At 37.2% G+C, this 16,601-nt stretch overlaps 1 long non-coding RNA gene across 2 annotated transcripts; it reads left to right on the forward strand.

Annotated features, from left to right (window-relative positions):
• The first annotated feature begins 9,546 nt into the window (after positions 1-9,546).
• LOC139144719 (uncharacterized) lies at positions 9,547-15,734 on the forward strand. 2 transcript variants are annotated; one of them, XR_011554843.1, is made up of 3 exons: positions 9,547-9,571; positions 12,640-12,704; positions 13,007-15,734. It is a non-coding gene; the product is annotated as an uncharacterized lncRNA (long non-coding RNA). The 2 variants fall into 2 exon arrangements; XR_011554842.1 differs by lacking the exon at positions 9,547-9,571 and having other exon boundaries at positions 12,525-12,704.
• The last annotated feature ends 867 nt before the right edge of the window (positions 15,735-16,601 follow it).

The raw sequence follows: 16,601 nt of genomic DNA on the forward strand, positions 1-16,601 counted from the left end.
TATCAAACACACATATCAATATATAATGACGCGATGACTACACACCACATCTGGCTTCACACTGTCCCTATTTTGTTTGGCAGTGATATGTTTTGCTTTGTTGCATCTCACTGCTTGAGGATACTGAGTGAATTTTACTATGTTTCAATGTCTGTATCAAAACCGGCAAAATTGTTTACTACGAAGTTCCTTGCTCTCTTGATAAATATATCATCACGTACCTGATACAATACAGAAAATAGTTATACATGTACATCCGTTTTAATAAGCTCCCTAACTGTTTGAGGAATAGCATTTGTCGAATTATCGTAGTTTGAACTGCTTAAGTCAAAAAGTACAGTATTCTTTAATGTTACGTCTCAAAACACAGGTGCCACCAGATTAGCGGACTGCCTCTCAAAGGATCAGGATAGGGTTCTAGGGCGTTGTGATTGGTGTCTTTTCCTTTAAATTGGCTATCCCCACCCCCTTGGATGATAAAATAAATTAAATGGTAAAATTGGAGTGAGTAAAAAGTCTAAAACAAGACATCCGATTTGTAGCCTTGTACTCTCACTTCGATGAACGAAATTCAAAATAATGCCTTCATATACCGAGTCTCCGAACATTTAAGAAAATGTATTCTGTTGTAGCGCTTGCTGTTCCAGTACAACTATTCAGATTCAGATTACTGCACAAGTAACACATAACTACAGTAACTTAGATTCTAAAAAAATAGCCGATCAGACTTGACCGCTCAATCACGTGTCTTGTTCGTTATGTATGAATATCGTAAAGCTACGTGACGGAGGCTATGTCTATAATATTAACAGAGGACGAAGTTACCTTAGCCAAGCAGGTTAGTTTATTTCAGCATTGCTGGGCGGAAACCACTGATCGCACTGGTTACATCGCGTTGATGTCATCTAGCCTACCCGATGTCATCTAAGATGACGTCAACATGCTTAGACGGGGCTTAGACCTTTTGGGGCACATAAGCAGCCTTGTTTTCCAGAGCACACCGACTTCATTTTACTCTTTGTAGAAGTGAGTGTACAACTTCCTTTATAGGACGAATATCGTTAATCCTTATCGCCAGGATAAACATTGGACTGCGGAAGCGAAACGCGAACTGAACTGACACACAAACAGAACATGTGTTCGAGCGCTACAGATTTTCACTGCGGGCAAATGTATGCCTGATTGTTTCGTATTCCGCGAAGCATATATTCTACCTGAGAGCGCTTTCGGCCGGTTGCTAGTGACGACAGCGAACATTGTATCAATTTATTTTCAATAGAATATCGATCGAAATCTGGTGGCGTACGGGCTCATGTGTCGAGGTCAAATCATTAATATGTCCACATAACCCGTATATATTGACTTAGATAACATAAAATCAACGTATCCGTTAGTTTCTTGTACTTAGATTGAATCGTCGACACTTTTTTACAGTTTTGGCGATGCGTTCACATTTTGGCGCTCTTTGCAAGTTTGGCGCCATTGTGAGCTGAATATGACCTGCGAGTGAGCACGACAACAATGTATCAATTTCCGATAAAAGGATATCGATCGATAACGTTCACTGCACGATTACAGTGGAGAGTCTGCTTCCGTTCGCCTCCGTTCTTCTGTGTTATTTTTCAAATTTACTGGAATTTTCATCGTTGATTTTCGCCAAAATTTGGTATAAATTACAACAACATGACATGCATTTGGTCTGTACATCTTACGAGACGCATACTGATTAAAATGCGTCAATTTAAGGCCCGTGTTCTGCATATGTACACGCGTACGCCGTCAGCTCGCCAAATTATGACGGCAACAGTATATTTCAGTGATCGGAATAAATAAAATTTAAATAAAAACAATTTTCGTGAAGAAATTCAAAAATCTAAAACGATAGGAATTTTGTATATTAATCAAAGGATCACCTTGTCAATTTTCATCATTATTCGTGCAAAATTGAGGAATTTGAACCGACGAGAAGTGTGCAATCTGTTCGGTGTATTACACGCCATTGTTTTCTACGGAAATCAAGCTTATTCGCCGCGTCGTAAAATGAAAAATACATCTGAAAAAACCATTGGTTTAACTTTTTCATTTCGCTGTAATTTCTTACGATATTTGAAATAGCACATCTCATGAAGGTTAATTAAACTCTATCGTTTTACTTTTTTGAGTTTCCCTCTTATTTTTATGAAATGACGAGTTAACGATCGTTTGGCTGTTGACTGTGTTTTCACCTATTTTTGCATATGAATAATTATCGCATATGTATTTTCATAATTCCTTCATGAAATTATTGCCAAAATATCATAATGGAAAGGTCAACATATGAGGAAATTGAATCTGCAACTCTTCCATCAATATTAAGCTGTGCAGCGTGGAAATTTGGCGAAATTTAATACATAGCGTCAAAGGCGGATTTGACTCACTGTACGCGTACACGACGTATGTGCGGCGAAAAAGTGACACGCTAATATGAAACAAAATGGGGGGCCTTTGTAGTCCGTGGGCTGGAGGGGCCCACCGTGCACCCCCCCCCCCCCCATAAACCTACTACATAGGTATTTTTTTGTTCTTTGGGATCTGCTGAACTAGAAAAAAGATGTTAACATTGGATATTTTGGGATGCACTACCTGTCTGCACTGGTTTTTGATTTGTATGTACCGCAAAAAATGGCGAAAAATGGGTAGGGGTAGGGGGTACTATATCCTCCCCTAAATTGAGTAAACTAGCATGAAATAGCACAAACCTTACATTTTTGGAAAGCTCAGATACTGCTCTTTCTGAGGAATACCAACTTTAGCAAAATTAATTTGTGTACATAGAATAGGACGACTTTAAATTGAATTTTTTTGACAATTTTGAAAATTTTTACCCAAAATACCATGTAACAATTGTGATTTACTTTTTATTAAGCAAAATTTTCACAACTTTTTGTGTTTAAATTATTTATTCCGACATATTAAACAAGAAAAAAAGTGTTAACATCAGATATTTAACTATACACTACTTCTCTGGCGTCAATTTTGAATTGCGTGTATCTGTATGGGGTGTACAAAAGCTAGGGGTAGGGGTACAACATTCTTTCCTTGATGAAGTAAACTGGCTTGAAATGCCATATACCTTATAGTTTTAGAAAGCTTAGATACTGGTCTTTCTAAAATGCATAAGGTTTTAGTAAAAAATATGACGTCATAAAATTGGATAACTTTAAATCGATTTTTTCTGGTAATTCAGCAATTTTAACCGGAAGAAAATACGATAACTATTGTTTCCTCCCAATGAAGCAATCAAACAGATTTATGGATGTTATTTACTAATTGCAATGTGCTGAAGAAGAAAATAAATGTCAAAATTTGGTATTTACAATGCATTATTGTCTCTACTCACTAAAATTGCAAGTTTTGCTACAATGGTATATCGTGAATGGGCATTTTATTGTTATGCAATGAACTAATGCACAACCTTAAAAAGAAGACTTTAAAACGCACACACATAGTCATATTGCCATTTTCTCCTAAAGTAAATAGATTGTTGATGACTGTCTATTTTTATAATTTACTTTTTAAATATATTTTTATAAAATAATTTTGATAAGACGTATTTGGAAAATTGTCTATGCCTCCTTGTCTTACTTACAAGACGACAAATTTAACAAAGACATATGCGAGTCAGTAATACTCTGACTTCACGGTACCCTTCAAAACATGCAAGTAACAGTCATTCAATCCCAATATTTTGTCTGTTAAAAGTCTAACAAAAGTCTAGGAAAATAATTGGTAGAATTTGACATTTTTTTTACTGTAACTTGCGACATGAAACTTTGGGTATGGGGTAAGTTTTGGTCTCATTTCATGAAAACTGTAGAAGATATTGCATATTGCAATATATCATTTTAAAGAAAAGTAAATTAACTTTTAAATGATACTGCATATGCCTCTTTATGTTCACAATAAGCTCAGCAGAAGACTTACAAGAAGACAGGTTTAACAAAAACGAATGTGATTCAGTAATACTGTGATTTTGCGGAACCCTTCAAAATATGACTATTACAGCTACAGGATCCCAATATTTTTTCTGTCAAAAGTTTATTTCAAGTTTCTAACATGTACCTGTAGCAAATAACACAAAGTTAATACACAGATTGCCTTTTGTATTATGTTAGGTAAATAATTGGTGGAATTTAGATTAGTTTTGACAGTAATTTGCGACATAAACTTTGGGGTATGGGGTAAATTATGGCCCTATTTCATGAAAACTATAGAAGATATTGCATATTGCTATATACCATTTTCAAGAAGAATAAATCACCTTTCTAATGATACCCCTTAAGCCAGGTCATGTTAAACAGTAAGCTCAGCAGATGACGTACATGAAGACAGGTTTGACAAAAATCCATGTGGGTCACAAAATCGTGATTTTGCGGTACCCTTCAAAACATGACCGTAACAGCTATTGAGTCCCTATATTTTGTCTGTTAAAATCCTATTTCTTATTCTAGGGATCCCAAGGCTTCTAAAAAATACAGGTTTGTTATCCTGTGCGGTTGGGGGGGGGGGGAGGTGCACGTAGACGCCCCCTTTAGCCCACGGCCTAATAGATTGTTAGTAATGCTTGCTGTATAAGTAAGACAAGGAGGCATAGACAATTTTCCAAATACGTCTTATCAAAATTATTTTATAAAAAAATATTTAAAAAGTAAATTATAAAAATAGACAGTCATCAACAATCTATTTACTTTAGGAGAAAATGGCAATATGACTATGTGTGTGCGTTTTAAAGTCTTCTTTTTAAGCCTGTGCATTAGTTCATTGCATAACAATAAAATGCCCATTCACGATATACCAATGTAGCAAAACTTGCAATTTTAGTGAGTAGAGACAATAATTCATTGTAAATACCCAATTTTGACATTTATTTTCTTCTTCAGCACATTGCAATTAGTAAATAACATCCATAAATCTGTTTGATTGCTTCATTGGGAGGAAACAATAGTTATCGTATTTTCTTCCGGTTAAAATTGCTGAATTACCAGAAAAAATCGATTTAAAGTTATCCAATTCTATGACGTCATATTTTTTACTAAAACTTTATGCATTTTAGAAAGACCAGTATCTAAGCTTTCTAAAACTATAAGGTATATGGCATTTCAAGCCAGTTTACTTCATCAAGGAAAGAATGTTGTACCCCTACCCCTAGCTTTTGCACACCCCATACAGATACACGCAATTCAAAATTGACGCCAGAGAAGTAGTGTATAGTTAAATATCTGATGTTAACACTTTTTTTCTTGTTTAATATGTCGGAATAAATAATTTAAACACAAAAAGTTGTGAAAATTTTGCTTAATAAAAAGTAAATCACAATTGTTACATAGTATTTTGGGTAAAAAATTCAAAATTGTCAAAAAAATTCAATTTAAAGTCGTCCTATTCTATGTACACAAATTAATTTTGCTAAAGTTGGTATTCCTCAGAAAGAGCAGTATCTGAGCTTTCCAAAAATGTAAGGTTTGTGCTATTTCATGCTAGTTTACTCAATTTAGGGGAGGATATAGTACCCCCTACCCCTACCCATTTTTCGCCATTTTTGTGGTACATACGAATCAAAAACCAGTGCAGACAGGTAGTGCATCCCAAAATATCCAATGTTAACATCTTTTTTCTAGTTCAGCAGATCCCAAAGAACAAAAAAATACCCATGTAGTAGGTTATGGGGGGTGCACGGTGGGACCCTCCAGCCCACGGACTAATTGGCCCCGCAGTGATGTTGTATTATATTATAGATTACAGGCAACTCATCAGTGTGAATTTATGTGTATTATTGCGTTATATATATATATATATATATATTATATATATATATATATATATATATATATATATATATATATATATATAATAGATTGATAGAATCTCCAACCGTCTACTTTCTTAAATTACCCGACTACTTTAACTATAAGGACAACGCGTAAAGATAGATAGATAGATAGATAGATAGAATGATACACACTCCACTTTCCTAAACTAGTCCAAACGTATTTTCCTTACATTGAAAAATGACAATAAAGCATAAATCAAGAGAGACAATTTTAGCATAAACGCATTTATTAACATCTAGAACATATTTCTTATTCTGCCAATGCTTCATTAGGCTATATCGATACAGCCCTTGCATGCACTGATCTTGCGTTTCGACTTGAACTGCTATTGACATTCGGCTGTCGACCGTTATAAGCCCAACGTAACGTCGGTGTTGCTATCTCATAATTGCGAAGAAGTTAGTTGCTCCGCTATTCTTCGAGGATACGTGATTTAAGGGAAATTATCATTAACATTATGTTGCACACCAGTTCTGTTGCCCGGTAATGTGCCTTACCTTCTCCTGTGTCTGACGCCATCTTGTGTTTTTTCTCTATCCCAACTGGAACGGCTAACCTCTCCTGGTTGAATTTAAGTCATGCTGGATACGTCAACTTGGCACACCCCCGCTCCACTAGCTAGTACTACTGCGTGATCAGTCAATAATAAATAAAAAACGTTCTGCAAATTGACACACATGGCTGGATTCCATACTATTTATTTCAATGAAAACTTCAAATTTTCGCCCGGAGTAAATGCACAGCGTTTGCGCGACGTAAGGGGCAACCATCGTTTTTGACACAGGTCATTTCGTAGTCTAGTTCGCTTTTAACCCACCGCCTATTGAAGAGCAAAGGACTTCACTAATGAAATTTTGATTGTTAGGGAACTGTAGATATAATATGATTCAACGATTCTCTATACGCAAGCGATAAGACCAAAGTAATTAAATTCTTTGTTTTGCGTCCACTCTAAATGGGAAAAGGTAGGCATCTAAGTGGCTGAAAAACACACACAAGAAAATTAACACAATGTAATTTGATTGCAGCAAATAAAAAATGTATAAAAAATTTAGTTCAGAAAAGCTAAGCGGGTATGTCCTAAAATTTCCTATTCAAATCCACAGTGTGTGTTTTTCATGAAAACCTTAAAAACCTAAGCGGGTGGGGACGCAAAACAAAGAATTTAGTTACTTTCAGCTTGAGCGGACGTATAGAAATTTGCATAATTCAATAGGCTGCAGAGCCTCGTTCTGAATGTAAACAAGCAATATGTTGGAATACACGTCGTTCGAGCGACTTGGTCGTGAAAATGGGCTCGAAAGCTCACAAATATGATTATTTAATGCGAAATTGAACATGCTATGAGGTAATGTACACTTTTGAGAGTATTTCATCGTATCTATGCATGATAGAAATAAATACTAATGATAATTGACAACTGAATTCGTACGTTGCAATGATGGTTTATACCTCTCAGCTGTGTGCTATTTTTAGACTGTGACCCGAAACACACTGATACAGGTCTTGAACAAAAATAATACTTGTTGTGTCAAACCACTTGCTATTGAACAACGCTTGTGACAAGTTTCGTGAATTTCTGACAGTGCGCCTATATTTGCGGCATGATTTCATGATGCCATGTATGCGCTGTTAGTGTTACCGTACAAGGCCGATCGTACAGCCCAGTGTACGCGTGCACAGCGTACAACGCTATGGCACTGAAACTCGCCTTTATGCTATCGGACTTCAGTCAACATTGACGAGTTGAAACATGGTAACTGAACAGTGATATACTACCCGTTACCAGTGAAAAGGAAAACTGTGACAAATCACGGTCACTCAAATCCACTCTTACAAGATATTATTATCTTGAAAGGCTGAGGGGTCAGTAAAATCAGGCGTGGGAATGTCCGACCACCACATCCTGCATCGACTCCAAACAGACAGACACTGACAGTTGACAATGACCGAATACAAGAGAAGTCGGCCAGTACAGTATGCACCCTATTACAATATATGCTCCATATTAGTGTTTCTTTTTCTGAAGTCTCACTTAAGTTATATACGAAAGCGATCTAAATGTCATTCATAAGATGAGCGTAATGTTTGCAAACTTCACAGATCACAGTTCAACGCACGTATGATATACACACATTGGGTAAAATTAAAGATGGCGGTGTATCGCGATCGTGGTAGCGAGTTTTGCAGTCTTCGTCATAGTTACACTTGAAGTTCGTTAAAAAGTCATAGGAGATGGCGAAGCAACTTAGTTAACAGTCATCAAGCCATGAATTTTATTGAAGAAATGGCATAATGTTTGCCTGAACTTTAATACGGTACGCGCGCGATCTGCAGAAACACGGAGGCAGACCGTACATGTTTTGCAGGGTGGACGTGGGAACTCTTCGACTTTGAGTTGTTTTCTGAATGTTCGTAGTACCCGGTAGTATTAAACCGACAAAATAACAAAAACTATGGTAGTAAAAAGTTAAAATTGTTTGGCATATTCAACTGTGAAGAGAATGCGTATGCAATCATATTGCTTTGTTGAGAGTGGCAGACTTCTCCTGGCCGAGTCCCACTGCACTGGCCGAGTTGGTCGGCACCATCGGCGCTGGCCGAGTTCGCAACTGCCCGACTTCTCCGGTTACCCAATGGAATATTGGTAGCCATGCCTACGAGGACTACCGCGAAATTGTAACCCAAGCATCAAATATAAATATGACATAAGTTGGATCATGGAGTAGTGACAACAGTAAAATATGTGATATTGTGCAATCTTTGGGCCTAAACAATTTGTAAACGTGAGCAAGGCGTCAGCGGAGTGCAACACGTTCCTCACTCTAAGCGGCCATCTTGTCTTCTGATGGCGGGACGGTGTACGACCTACGAGGCCAAAGCAGTGATTTGCAGGGCGTGAACAAGAATAAAACTAAGTTAGGGGTCTTCAATAATGATTAGACTGTCTAACTATGTAAAAATATTCACAAGAGTCAGCTGTGCATGTAGTTGCGGCAGCCCAAAAGTAGGCCTATGTTTAGCGAGCCATAGATCGACAATACACACATAGCACCAAAAGTAAGCCGTAGAAGTTGATAAAAATTCATAGGCACAAACTTAACTGCTTTATATGACCATAGAAACGTCTCTGACATCGTTGTTGGGAAAAAATGGGCTGAAATTGCCCCCCAAAAACAGGAAAAATCACACTAACGGTCAAGTAGAACAGCGCCCTCATCACTTCCATTTGAACGAAATTCTAATATAAAATATGCAAATAGGGGTATCTCCGCTCAAGCTGTTTGGCTAATAGTAAAATGTTTGCGAAAGCACTCTCCGTGACTGAGCTTAGGCGACAACCGACGAGATGAGTGCCCGCTAACATTAAATGTGTTGCAACATTTCTGTCAATCACTCATTTGAGTGGAAAGTTTGGGATTCTCTGTGTGTAGTCTGAAAAATCGGCATCGTCGAGTCAGAGGCACGTACCATGTCAGCTGTGCCTATGAATGATAGAGGGAGGTACGCGCGTTTGGGAGTCCTTCATCTGGTTGTAAATATGTCATGTGGTTGTTGGCTATGACACACCCATATTTGGATATGTTTCGATGTCAAAGATCAGAGTTGAAAGTCCAAGCATGGGTAATTCCTTGCATTCTAGATACCTTGTGCTAGCTCTGGTTGTCAAAGCACGTTTCATTTGTGCCATTTCGAAGCAAGTGAGTACAAGTATAGTAGTCTGTTCTATTCTTGATCGTAGGCTTGTAACACAAGGATACGATTTCTCATATATCTCTGGTGTTAGCATGCAGGCGGTTTTAAATTCAGGGGTCTTTAAAATTCAGAGGTCAGACGAAACCAGGTCTACATGACAGTTCGCCTCTGACTGTGTCTACATACATCAGTCATCATGATCGACCCGACAGATTCAGCACTTTAGTGTTTGATCGTTATGGTCCAAAGCCGTACAAAGCTATTGTGCTTGCTTTTGCATTCATGGCACTGCTTCAGTAACAACGGTCGAAAATGCTCAAAGCATTATAAACCTGGTTGCATGGACACTCCGGCGCATCTCTCTTAGTGTGCTATGGCTGTGACTTCTAAGTTTTCCCAGTGGTTTATCATCTTTCTATGCTATCGCCAACTAATTTAAGTTGTCTAATCAAATATTTTTGCAGAATCTGCATTTGGAGTATGCTAGTCACCATGTGTCACCTGGTTGCACGGACACTCTGGTGCATCTCTCTTACTGTGCTAAGGCTGTGACTTCTAAGTTTTCTCATTGGTTTCATCTTTCTATGCTATCACTAATTGATTTAAATTGTCTAATTAAATTATTTGCAGGAACTGCAATTTTGAGTATGCTGAGTCACAATGTGTAACCTGGTTGCATGGACACTCTGGCGCATCTCTCTTAGTGTGCTAAGGCTGTGGATGCTAAGTTTTCTCATTGGTTTTCATCTTTCTATGCTATCGCCAACTGATTTAAGTTGTCTAATCAAATTTTTTTGCAGAATCTGCATTTGGAGTATGCTAGTCACCATGTGTCACCTGGTTGCACGGACACTCTGGTGCATCTCTCTTAGTGTGCTAAGGCTGTGACTTCTAAGTTTTCTCATTGGTTTTCATCTTTCTATGCTATCGCCAACTGATTTAAGTTGTCTAATCTAAATATTTTGCAGGAACTGCATTTTGAGTATGCTAGTCACCATGTGTCACCTGGTTGCACGGACACTCTGGTGCATCTCTCTACTGTGCTAAGGCTGTGACTTCTAAGTTTTCTCATTGGTTTTCATCTTTCTATGCTATCGCCAACTGATTTAAGTTGTCTAATCTAAATATTTTGCAGGAACTGCATTTTAGTATGCTGAGTCACCATGTGTCACCTGGTTGCACGGACACTCTGGTGCATCTCTCTTACTGTGCTAAGGCTGTGACTTCTAAGTTTACTCATTGGTTTTCATCTTTCTATGCTATCGCCAACTGATTTAAGTTGTCTAATCTAAATATTTTGCAGGAACTGCATTTTTAGTATGCTGAGTCACCATGTGTCACCTGGTTGCACGGACACTCTGGTGCATCTCTCTTACTGTGCTAAGGCTGTGACTTCTAAGTTTTCTCATTGGTTTTCATCTTTCTATGCTATCACTAATTGATTTAAGTTGTCTAATCTAAATTTTTTGCAGGAACTGCATTTTTAGTATGCTGAGTCACCATGTGTCACCTGGTTGCACGGACACTCTGGTGCATCTCTGTTACTGTGCTAAGGCTGTGACTTCTAAGTTTTCTCATTGGTTCATCTTTCTATGCTATCGCCAACTGAATTTAAGTTGTCTAATCAAATATTTTGCAGAATCTGCATTTGGAGTATGCTAGTCACCATGTGTCACCTGGTGCACGGACACTCTGGTGCATCTCTCTTACTGTGCTAAGGCTGTGACTTCTAAGTTTACTCATTTGTTTTCATCTTTCTATGCTATCGCCAACTGATTTAAGTTGTCTAATCTAAATATTTTGCAGGAACTGCATTTTTAGTATGCTGAGTCACCATGTGTCACCTGGTTGCACGGACACTCTGGTGCATCTCTCTTACTGTGCTAAGGCTGTGACTTCTAAGTTTTCTCATTGGTTTTCATCTTTCTATGCTATCACTAATTGATTTAAGTTGTCTAATCTAAATTTTTTGCAGGAACTGCATTTTTAGTATGCTGAGTCACCATGTGTCACCTGGTTGCACGGACACTCTGGTGCATCTCTCTTACTGTGCTAAGGCTGTGAATGCTAATTTTTCTCATTGGTTTTGCTCTTTTTATACTATTACAAAGTGATTCAAAATCAAAATTTTATGCAGTCGTCTGCTTTAGGAGTATGCTGAGTCACAATGTGTCACCTGGTTGCACGGAGTCATGTGGTACATCTCTCTTTCCCTTATAAGGCTTTGTCATCTAAGTTTCTCCTATGTTTTGCTCTTTTCATGCTATTAAAAAGTGATTCAAGTTTTCAAATCAAAATTTTATGCAGGAATCTGCTGTTAGATCATGCTGAGTCAGAATGTGTCACCTGGTTGCACAGAGACTTTGCAGTGGTATAAAACTGCTAATTAAGGGGCGCTGCACCCAACACAGGGTATTTTGCACCAAAATCACTTTTTTGTAGACATTCATTTAATTTAATGAAATGTTAACCAAGATTAAAATATTATTATTGGGTTCATCTTCAAGGCTGTCAAGCAGTCGTAGGTTGCTTGATAAAGAAGTGTTAATTTTTGCAAATGTTTGCAAATCACCCAATTTCCTGGCTTCACTATTCTTCCAATTTCAAGATTTCCAAACAATTTAACTCCATACTGACTTGGTCAAACTTTCTTAAATTTTCACATTATTTTCTTTAAATGTTGTTAAACAAAACTTTTTTTGATTGGCAATAAAGTTCTTACATTTTGAATAAGAGGCATTTTAATTTGTATGAGGATCATGTACTGTAAAATATGTTCAGATGTAACCTGCCAAAGAAGGAAATGACGACCATGTTAAAGTGATATTTTATTCAAATCATATGTGTCACTGCCCATTTGGGGCAACTGTTGTCAGCTCCACTTATACATAACCATTGCAAGACTAATATCATTTTTATATGCAAAGTAAAACATAAACTGTGTCTTTGAAGGTTTATGGCATGTCTGTTGAAAACAGAGAGTATTAAAAAAAGAATACTTTTTAATATGAAACGTCTGTTAACAGTGTTTATTCATTCTGATGTAATAATGGATTTCTGTTTGTTTTGACAGTATCTTTGAATGATATGACACTGCCTTAACAACAGATGGAAGAGGAATGTGAAAGAAACGTCAATGTAAGTAGGGTATTATGTTCATATGTTGCTACTCACATTGGTGTACCATTTTGTAGTTACAATGAGCTGTATCCTGTGAATGGTTTTGGGATAATTGTGTAAGTTATTATATTACAACTCTCAAAAATTTAGAGGGCCTGTAATGCTTACTTTTGATATTATTTTCATTATTTATATTTGTCCACTGTAAGTTGTTATTTTACTACAAAAAGATTGCTAAAAAATCAATATTTAGCTTGTCAGCATAGCATTTGAAATATACAAAAATGTATTAATAGTATATCTATATTTTTCTCACTCAGGTTTGTTGTAGACTACATCACAATTGTGTTGTTGGAGGAGGCTGAAGTTTACCTTATGTCAAGGAAAAGAATGGTTATGCTTGAAGAAGCAAATAAACTCTAGTATTGCCACAGAAATCTAAAGATACTGTTCTGCAGGGATAACCTTATTGACATTTGTTCATATTGTTATGAAATATTTTAAAACTTAAATTTTAAGGCAATTATTGTCATATTTAACCAAAAATATCATTCAAAAGTTCTGGTCAGACACATTAATATTGATTATACATGTCCCTTAGGATGGCAGCAATAAGATTTTGTAAAATCGTGCCAAGATATGCAACTTTGTATTTTTGAGATTATTTTTGTCATTGTAGATCTATTTTTTCTTCAAAACTCCTTGTCAGACTTTTTGATATTCAGTATACAGGTCCTTAGGATGACTTAAGTCAGATATTTTTATACAGTGAGAAAATGCAAAATTTTGTATTTTTGGAGCAATTTTGTCAATTTCGGTCAAAAAGTGCTTTTGTCTCATTGGTGTTTATCTGATAGCTTTGCATTTTCTTATAAAAATCCCTGGAGACTACCTAAGCCAAATCATTTTTCAAACTGGGGGAACCAATGATTTTTTGTTTTTGGAGCCAATATATTAGTCCGCAAGCTTGAATGACCTATTCCAACCCGGAATACCTTGTAAATCAATTTTGAAGACACTGAAAATAATGTAGTTTTATTTGATGCCAATTTGTAGTGAAATATGATCTAGAAAAAAGTTGTGAGCTTATGTTTTATGTAGTGGATCAACTTTAGCAAATATTTCATGGAGGAAACCCCATACACTGATGAGGGATTTCAATCCACAAGAAGGCATATGGCAAGATGCACCATACCAATAAAACAGACTCCAGTTATTTGTATCAGTTCCAATCATTATGTTACATAAACAAAAAAACCTGTCATGGTATCACTTAATTAAGTAAATCTTCACAAAGATGAAGGCAGCCGAGTGAAATCATGTGTAGATTGAATAAGATGAGTGATGAATGATAATATCAGGTAACTTCACCACACAAACTTACTTACACAAACAAACTTGTGTATAACTTAACTCTGAGTAAATCTTAACATTTCAAGCAAGGACCATCAAATTTTTATTGTTGATCTACAAAATTGAAAAGTGGCTGTTAAAACGGAATTCTGCCCATGAAAATGAAAGTTCAAACTCTTTGCAAACACAATAGTATTTTGAGTGAATAAGTGGAAATAGGAATACCTCTTTTTGTTTGTCAGATAGGAGCAATACTGTGCCCTTGGTGGTATATTTTTAAATGACTTGCAGAAATTGATATTTATTACTGTTGTTATTATTGCTAACTGTTGTTTGCCTGATTGAGGCACACACCTAGCTATCCTATGGATTCTCTTGAACATTATCACAGTACAGCTACATGAGATACCAGGCCGCTGCTAGTTGAAACGCTATTTGTAGGGGTTTTAATGACTGCTAAGCTAGTACGAATTAGTAATGTAGATATTGTGAGTTCAAGCCTCATAAAATGCATCAGCAAGACTGCATCAAGTTGACCACTTTTACTGTACATGTTGTTCACAAATTAAAGGCCATCAAGAATATTTTTATGGGTCTTTTAGAGTAATTTAACATAAGGGCCTGGGGGGGGGTCAGAGGAATGTGAGGGTAGTCACTCAAAAAATTGAAAGCTACAAGGAGGTTGTTCAAAATTGGAAAGAAAGAAGGGGGTTGCTCAATTTTTGGTACAAAATGAATTGAAATACCTCTCAGATTGCACCATTTCATCAATTTCTCAAAATTCTTAATGCGACCCCCTGTCACTTCCTCTCCCCCTGGGGTGTTCTGACAGTTTTACTTAGTAAAAACAAATAGAAAACACCTAATATTGCACCAGACTGCATCATTGAACTCATTAATTTCTCAAAATTTCCGACGTGGCAGAGGGGACACGCCTCTCACACTTTTCCCCTGTTGGGTGTTCTAACAGTTTTACACAAATTGATAACATCTCTCATATTGCACCAGACTGCATTATTGCACACATCAATCTCTCAAATTTTCAACACGAGAGGGTACAACTCCTCTGACACTGCCCCACCCCCAGCCTCCTGACTGTTCTCCTGTACTTTCAAATTCTGCCCTGTCAGATATCTTAGTGGAAACCTTGTCATGATACCCATCCAAAATAAACAATACTGTATGGTAAACAATACTATATGGTTGGATAGTGGTTACAGCATGAGCTTTTGTATCTACATTTTATTGTGACTTTGAATTTTCTTTTGCCGGTCACATCTTTTTCAACTGTCATGAGGTAACCGATGATATTCCAGCAGGATATGAAAGGTCTGTACTATTGCTGTAGTTTTGTAAATGTTACAAATACATGTCTTGGTATTTAACTGGTCTAAGTGGGGGGGGGGGGAGGGATCAGTCAAAATTTCTGTGTTAGAGACTGGGTTACTCAAATGCATTTGGTTGGCATGGGGTTACTCGAAATTTCAGAATACTATGAAATTCCCCAGACTCCTCCCCCCCAAGGTCGTAAATAATTACAACTCCCTAAGTAAGATTTTTACCACAGGAAAACGTTAATTTTATTCACTCTTCATCCTTTGTTACCTTAGAAAGTTTGATTATGTAAAATTGTGTTGTTACTTGTTGTAATCTTGAATTGTTGAAATGAATAAAATCTTGGAAAGTAAAACATGATCCTGTGTCACTGTTGTTCCTGTCTTGTTTCACCATCAGAGAAAAAAAAAAGATTCTAATAAATTCACACCCAATTGCTCTACCAAAACAGAAAAATTATTGAAATTTTCAGGCAAAACACACGCCGTCTCACCAGTAATACTTGTAAGTTCAATGCAACTCTGCATAACATGTTCGGACGAGAGAGGTGACCATAGAGGGCGAACGTCCTACTGGTACTTGTGTGACAGGCTTGCAACCACATGACATACTCCGAGTGCGCGCGTACTGGTCTACAGTATGAACTTGTACTACGTTGCTAATTTTCAGGCGAGCGATAGTTCTGACACTTATGACACAAAGTGAGTGATTGACAAAAATGTTGCAACAAATTAAATGCAAACCGCGCACGATCATCGCTGTCCCCAAATTTGATCAAAGCATATATGGTGTCAGAAATAAACAACTCCAGGTTCGTTTCAAATTTGCTCCACGAGTCTGTGAAAAAAAATGATTCAGAGGGTCGATCGAAATACGCTATCGGGCAACCCAACATGGAGAACATGGAGAGGCGCAGTGAAATTGAACCCATGCCGGAATCCACGACGTATTGTCCTGTTGTCTTAAGCAACAGGGGATCAGCGCCACGGTGAAGCCGTGAGCCGTGCATGACGATGATGCGCCGGTCGGCAACACACATGGCCGTGACCGTGGATTCTAGTACGTAAAAAAATCAATGGAAAAAAGTACCCATTCAAATAAACAGTTGCTTCTAAAAAAATCAGTTCTTGCTCATCATTTTTAAAATCTAGAAAATGCATCGGTATTGCTCTGAGAATAACTTGATTTGTTGAGAAGATCATACTCGTAGTGACCGTGACGTTGGCA

Source organism: Ptychodera flava, chromosome 12 (genome assembly GCF_041260155.1).
Source record: "Ptychodera flava strain L36383 chromosome 12, AS_Pfla_20210202, whole genome shotgun sequence".
Classification (NCBI taxonomy): domain Eukaryota; kingdom Metazoa; phylum Hemichordata; class Enteropneusta; family Ptychoderidae; genus Ptychodera; species Ptychodera flava.